This window comes from Leucoraja erinacea, chromosome 10, assembly GCF_028641065.1.
Source record: "Leucoraja erinacea ecotype New England chromosome 10, Leri_hhj_1, whole genome shotgun sequence".
Taxonomy (NCBI): domain Eukaryota; kingdom Metazoa; phylum Chordata; class Chondrichthyes; order Rajiformes; family Rajidae; genus Leucoraja; species Leucoraja erinaceus.
In genome coordinates, this window is record NC_073386.1 from 49,392,268 (window position 1) to 49,399,812 (window position 7,545).

General features: G+C 43.1%; 1 long non-coding RNA gene across 1 annotated transcript; it reads left to right on the forward strand.

Moving 5' to 3' along the window:
- The first annotated feature begins 475 nt into the window (after nucleotides 1–475).
- Nucleotides 476–1,801, forward strand: LOC129701162 (uncharacterized). The gene is made up of 2 exons (XR_008724164.1): nucleotides 476–724; nucleotides 1,225–1,801. It is a non-coding gene; the product is annotated as an uncharacterized LOC129701162 (long non-coding RNA).
- The last annotated feature ends 5,744 nt before the right edge of the window (nucleotides 1,802–7,545 follow it).

Here is a 7,545-nt window from a genome sequence, read left to right on the forward strand (position 1 = left end):
TTGCGCAACTTCAAGCTGAAAAATGCAAAAGCTCCGTACGAATGGGAGAGGGAGGACACCCCTACCCGGTCGCTACGCTCCCTCGGGCTTGGTCTCTCGCAATTTCTCACTCCCAACTCTCACCCAATGTTGGCAGCCCTGTTGTATCTGTCTTTTGAAGGAGATGGTCAGAAACTAAGCTAACACATGCTGTTGCAGAGCATGGCTCTGTTCCAACACAACTAAGCAACAGCTAGAGCAAAACCATTTTAATTGTGTTCATGATTCCAGCACCTGCAGTTTCTTGTGTCCGATTTTTAATTTTGTCTATTTACATATTTTTTTCATGAACGCAGTTAATGCAAGTGCTTCAATAATAATTGACTGACAGTTCATTATTTCAAAGAAGGGCACAATTCGTGACTGCTGGGATAAAATAAAGCAATTAAACATCTGAGTGGTGCAGTTGAGCCGGTGGACTACAGGACCCGGCGAACTCCGGATTGCTCTCACGTGATTGCTGCAAAATGCAACATGGAGACATCGTGAACAAATGTGTTTGTGTCATTTTGTGCTGCAGGTTTGGTGGGGCGGCGGCTTGTTAGCACAGTCAATGCGTAAAAATGAATGGGTTAATGTCTGGTTCCTGTTAAGTGCCGTTCACGGAGAGCTTCCCAGAGCCCCAGGGGATTCCTGGCTGTGCAACATTCAGTCATCAATATACATTGTGATGTGACTCTGAAAGGTAATTCTGCTGCACCAATGGTCAATTATATATCCAGCTCTGATTTATCATTTTATGAAATATTCTTCAAGATGTTTGTCATATCCTATGGTTCTGTATCCTGCCCTACAAATTGGGTTGGAAATCCTTGGCATAAAGGGGAGCTGAAGGTTGTGAATATAAAGAAATGTAGTTCTGTTGATCAGTGGGACAGGATTTAATGGGCTAAATGGCATTCCTTGCCTCCTGTTCTCGCAGAGGGATAAGGACCAAAAGCGGGCAGGTTGGACTAGTGTATCTGGGACATGTTGGCCAGTGTGGGCTGGTTGGGCCGAATGGCCTGATTCCACGGTATATCACTCTATGTCTAGTCCTTATGGTTCTTAAGTTTACCAATATAGTCCAAGAACACATTGATATATAATTTAATAACTAGAGATGTTCTGCATCAATTGTGTTTTTATTTGTAACCAATCAAGTTCTTTGGTATAATTACCTTTTGTTTCATTTTTTTTTAATAGCAACGTTATTGACAAATCACTCAAGATCAGGGAATCATCTTATAATACGTAAAGATTCTTCATGAAGATGACTGTGCAAGCAATTTCTATGGGGAAAATGAAAACGGAATGAATTTGTTTAAAAAACATTCTGTGCTTCCCAAATAATTGACAATCTGCGCAAGTGATTACATGGAAAGACAAGAGTGTCCAGAGGCTGGAATATTGGGCAAAAACAAAGTGCTGGACAAACTCAGTGGGTCATTGCAGCACCTGTGGAAGGCAATGGACAGGTGACATTTCGGGTCAAGCTGCAGATGGGTCCTGACCCACAACATCATCTGTCCAATTTCCTCCACAGATGCTGCCTGACCTGCGGAGGTCCTCCAGCACATTGTTTTCTTTTGCACAGGGACAAATGGATTTGTTTTCCAATTTATTGGGCTAAACTGGACCTCGATAAACTTTTGAACACGTGGCTAATGCAAATCTCCTTGAACTTGTGGGAGAAGTTGCATCTGATCCACCAGTGCTCATGATGTGAAGTGTACGTGAAAAATATCAGAAGTTACTTTGAATAAACCAATGTGAGCTGCACAACCATTGCGTGACATTGGATGTGTGGCTTAAATTTCAGGGATGATAAGTGTTTCTGATATTAGCTAAGTCTTTATCGTTGTTTATGAGCTTTCTGCAGAAATCTCACGAAAGACCAAAGTGATACTTAGCATTATTGAAAAAGAGCCTTCTGCTTTCTCTTGCAATTATTCACTGTTCTTCTGTTTAATTGCATTTTCTGTACTGCCCACGCCATCTTTAGTGATCTTCTGATAATTGTCCAGATAGGTTTCCCGTGGTCTTTCTCTGCATAGTGATTAGTCTCTCTCTGGCTATCACTATTTAACAACTTAGCTTTCACTTTACCTTGAATTCACCTTTCTTAGCTTTGCATATGCAAGGATGCATTGTTATTAACCACTGATTGAAAACTATTCAATTTTGTCTACCTCAGTGCGGCTTACCCAAGTCGTCCCTCATTTATGTGAGCCTCTTGACATCTGACACTAACATGAATTCTACTGTTCTCTGAAATCCATCGCTTTTCCGGGTGAGTTTGGCCACTTAAGCTTCTTCCAAGGATCGAAGCTGCCTTTTTCCCCATCTAGGATTTTCGATTAATCTATTATATAGAATTCCTTTCGCAGGAATTCCCAGCTTGCTTCATTTCACATTGTCACTTGAAGCAGAACAAAATAGGATATATGTTACATTTATCATTTCACTGTAGGAGTGTTATTCCACTTGTCAATTAGCGTTCTTCAAACCTGAGCTCTTGGGAATTTTTTTTTTTTTTTACCCAGTACAATATGTGACAATTTTCAAAGATAATTCATTATAGAAAACGTCTATCCTCCTGATTCAGAGAATTTTAAATTGAACATTATGATTCAATTACTGTATGCCTCACCAGATTTCTGCCTCTATCCATAATCTTCAGTTGATTACAAATTCCACTGCTCATGTCCTTTTCCACATTAAGTTCCAGTCAATTGCCACTCTTTCTCATTTGACCTGGATAGCATCACTTATAAATCTGAAAATCATCACCACCCTCAAAAGATTTTTGGATATTAAGGAAATCAAGGGTTAATGCAGAAAAAATAATGGTAAGGTTGGCTGCAATCTTGCTGACTAGCACAAGGAGGCGAATGGCCTTTTGTGCTTCAATTTCTTTTGATTTCAAGCAGTCTGCACCTCCGAGTGTCCCTTAATGCCACTTTTGGCATTCAAGCCTCCATTTGGTACATTAAAATGCATTAAAGTTCCAGCACACATCCATCTTCTCCAGCATCCATTTCTTTACCAAATCTCTGCCTGAGATGCACTGATTCGTGAGGTTGAAATGTTCAAAAGCCCATCAGTTTGTCAACGTCAATTATTTCTCCTTGGTGCTAAATATTATTACACTGGGGGTGGTAATTGGCCCTCTATGCTGTGATAGTGTTGATACAGCACACATACACACGGTTTATGCTAGCCAATAGTTCGAGCTGCCAAGAGCAGGAAAATATTGCAGAGTTGACAAGTATTGGTGGATAATCTACTCGCATAGGAGTTGTACCTGGCATGGTCATTACCACTGAAGGAATAAGTAAATTCCAGTGCATGTTATCTTGAAATAACCATTTCCTGTGGCTATGTCTCCCACAGTTGCTCTGTGATCTCTGAGTCTATTTAAAACTAAATCCACAAAAGCCTTTCAATGACCCCATTCATTGCGTGTACATAGTGTTGGGAGGACGGCAATAGCAACTGACAATAATTAAAGACGCCAATTTCACCTTATAACTCAAAAATAAGGTTTGTTTGGCAGTACTGAATTCAGGTTGTTGCTGGAGTGGATCACATCATGGCATGCGTCAGTTCCTTGGTAGAGCAGCTAGTCTTCTGCACACCTTTATTTACATTTACATTCCCTTTTCTTGAATGCCAATGCCCTTTCTACTCCCAGCATCCACTTCGTGTTCTGCCACCTTCTAAGATTTAATGGGATGTGAATCTTTGGGTCTTTTTATTCTTGTGGTTTGTTTAAAATTGTCCCAATTTGTTTACGACCGCACTTCCTGTTTCCTACGTAAAGGTACTGTTTCACCCTTCTCTTCATTCATTTCCACCTGCCCATTTCACCAGTCTGCACGTTGCTAATATCTGCAGTTGGTGGTGTCTACACCTCTTACCACTGGGTGCCAGTGATTGCTTCTTTTGGCAAGATCTTCCACTGAAATGGAATCAAACAAAACAAAATTCCCAGGCAAGATAATTTTGTTTCAAAACAAATCTTGCCCATTGTCTGTTTAAACCTCCTCAGGTCAAATTGTGGGTTTCATATCCCAGAGTGAGCAGATGGCACCTTTTGGATAGATTATTTTTATTTGCAACTGAATGATTGTTTCATTAATGAGACTGTATTTCAAGCTATAAATGCCCAGAAACTGAGTCTTGCTCTAGGAATAAGTGCTACATCCAACGGGAGTTCCCAGTTGGATCCCTCGATTAAAAATAATGTTGTGGTGTTTTGTCCCAGCATCATGCGCTAAAATAGGATTTGTGGGGTCCCTGAACATGCTGATCACTGGAGATACGTCAGGAAATTTCTGCATGACAGCTGCAGAAAGGGCTACGTTCAGCAGGGGTGACGTTGCGGTCTCTGATGTGATGTTCCTTCCGGACTGAGTCCCATGCCGCCAGTGACAGAACAACCGGCAATGAGGTTTCTATATCCTGAGTAATGAAAACCAAGCCTGGCAGATGCAGTGTGCACGACATCGAGATCAGAATGGAAACCAGTATCATTGGTAATTTCAGTATTATCTACGCCTAGATATGTTTTGTGATTATTCGAGTACTCCAGTTTATGCTGGTGGATAATTGCAAATGTGCCTTCTGCAATGAAAGATAGAATAAGGTGCCTGACTGACACCCAGATGCACTTGGGAGAACAATACATTGAAGTACCAGGGCAATTTACTGAAGTGTGTGATTTCAGCTAGTAATGATTGCTATCATAATATGACGTGGATTAAATCACCTTGAGCGTGAAAATAGATGCAAACTCAGGGCTAAAGTGAAAATTGTGGCAGAGCTGTAAACTACGGACTGTTTCTGTTGCAGAATTCCCAATCCACCTGGAGCCCTATAGCCTCGGACCTACCTAGATCCATTTATTCCTTTCTGCAGATGGGTCATTGAGGATTCTGATTTTTCACTCCCCTTACCCACCCTCACTAGCCCACTTCCCAACTTGTAGACACTCCGTTGATTAAGAATTTATTTGTTGCACCAGTATCAGGAACTATTGTGGGACCCAAACATCAGCCCTCAGGCGCTTCCTGATATCTCCTTTGTGAGTTTGACTCTCCCATTGAGCATCAGGCCATTATCTCCCAGACAGTTAGAAATGTAATTTCCTCAGGAAATCTTCCCTTCACAGTTTCCAGCCACATAGTTTCCCAACCTTCCACTTATGACCCAAGGTTCACACAAAGGGCCATCAAGACAGACCCATTCTTTCGGCCTGCTCTTCTCCCACCAGATTTTCCTCTACCTTCCTTAACTACATCCTTCTCCCCTGGTCCACTCCCTTCCCACTTGCATCCAGAGTTCCTTGGACTTGCTGTTCATATCTCTCGCTATTTTTGGAACATGTTGATTTTGAACTCCCATAATGTAACATTTTTGAGTCGTACAACACCAAAAAAAGGTCCTTCAGTCACCGAGTCAGGGCCAAGCATCAGGCTACACTGATCCCATGTTATTTTCACCAAATTCTCATCGCTCCTCAGTTTCTATGTCTTTGGGATCTGGAAGGAAACAGGAACAGATGGGTAAAATCCACACGGCTGCCAGGATAATGTGAAAACTCTACACCCAGACAGCTCCAGTGGTTGAGATTGAAGCCAGGTCTCTGGGACAGTGAGGTAGTGATTCTACCCGCTGTGCTTTTGTTCAATGACTGTTGACTGGAGTTGCCCTTTCCGATATCTCTTTTTTTCCCTGTAAATTGCCTTCAAACTTACAGAGTTATGATCACTACCTCCAAAATGCTCTTCCACCAACACTTCAACCACTGTTCTGGCTCGGGTGAGACTCTCAATGGACTGGCAACAAAGTTCTTATGGATGAACTTTAGATGTTCCACTACCTTCACGGTAAAGCAATCTCGGTCAATATTGGGAGGAAGGAACTGCAGATGCTGGTTTACACCGAAGATAGACACAAAATGCTGGAGTAACTCGGCGAGACTGGCATCACCTCTGGAGAGAAGAAACTGGGTGATGTTTCGGTCGAGACCCTTCATCAGACAGAGTTAGGGGAGAGGTAGTCTAGAGATATGGAGGGGTAAGGTGTGAAAACGAGAGATCAAAGCAGTAGGTGATAAGGAAATGTAGAATGGTTCATTGTAAGTTGAGGGGAAGGTGACGATGAACCATCCTACATTACCGTATCATCGTCTGATTGTTCCTAGTGTGATGGATAGAACTAGTTCAATAATTTAATTCTATGACACTTTATTGTCACATGTACCTAGATACAGTGAAATGCTTTATTTTATTTTTCAGCCCGGTAAAATCATACAGCAGACATCACCTTGACAGTACACAAGAGTGGTCAGCTGTCTGGTGCCTACAGAGGTACAACAAGTGCATGGAACAGTTTCATCTTCTGTTGGCAGCGGTGAACCAGGCCCTGCCGCACGTGGCAGCAAGTGGCCTCCCGGTGATCCCACCCCCACCCCCACTGTCTCCGCCCTTCGTTCTCGGCAGCCCCCCGCCAGGTAGCTCCCCTTCTCGATGGGAGAAGCGCTTTTGATTGCAACATGCGCCTTAATTTAGTTCAACAAAGAAACTGACAAGTTACTAAAGAATGGTCCACCTCACTGGTGGGTCCCTCCTCGCTGTTGGCAGTGAGGGTCCCGTCGATACTGGTGGCTCGGGACCAGTCTGGAGTCCACGAGGGGCAAGCCAGGCCTGCCGGCGGGTTTTCCGTCATCGATCCCCTGGCTGTGGCGGGCAGGCGGGCCGGACCTTCTCAAAGGACCCTCCGTCTCCGTCTTCGATCCGCGACACTCCCAGTATGTACGGGTGAGATCGCTGGTCTCTGCAGTCTGTTTCTAAGCTGTACAGTACCTCTAAACTAAACTGAACACTCACTCCATCACATCTGAAGATTCTATTCCCTGGAATACCAAGCTCCTAATCCTGCCCTCCTTTGCATTAGCAACAATATCATATTCCCATATGCTGATAAACATTCATCTGCCTTATTGATGAATGCATTATAAAATGGATGCACTTTAATCTAACCTCTCATTCCTCGCATTATTATGTTCGGAACTGCTCTGTCTGTCAAGTTGACTACATTTTCTTTCTATATTTGACAGCATCTCTCACCCAATCTCTCCTGTCAAAATGTACATCCACCCTGTGACAAATTCCCCAGGCAGATTATTTTATCCCTGGTAAACCCCCCTGTAATGGATCGGGACATATTTCAGTTCCGGTGCAACCCATCCAGCTTGTTCAGGTCCCACCTTGGCAAGAAGCTGCTCCAGTGATCAAGAAATCTAAAGCCTCCTTTTCCCAAACTTTCTTCCCCTATTCTGATGCTCACTGCAAATGGACAGGAAGTGATCCAGCAATTGCACCCTTAGATAGACACAAAAAGCTTGGATAGACTCAGCGGGTCAGACAGCATCTCTGGAGAAAAGGAATAGGTGGCGTTCTGGGTCGAGACCCTTCTTCAGACCAAGAGTCAGGATACTTTAGAATTTCTGCTCTTTAA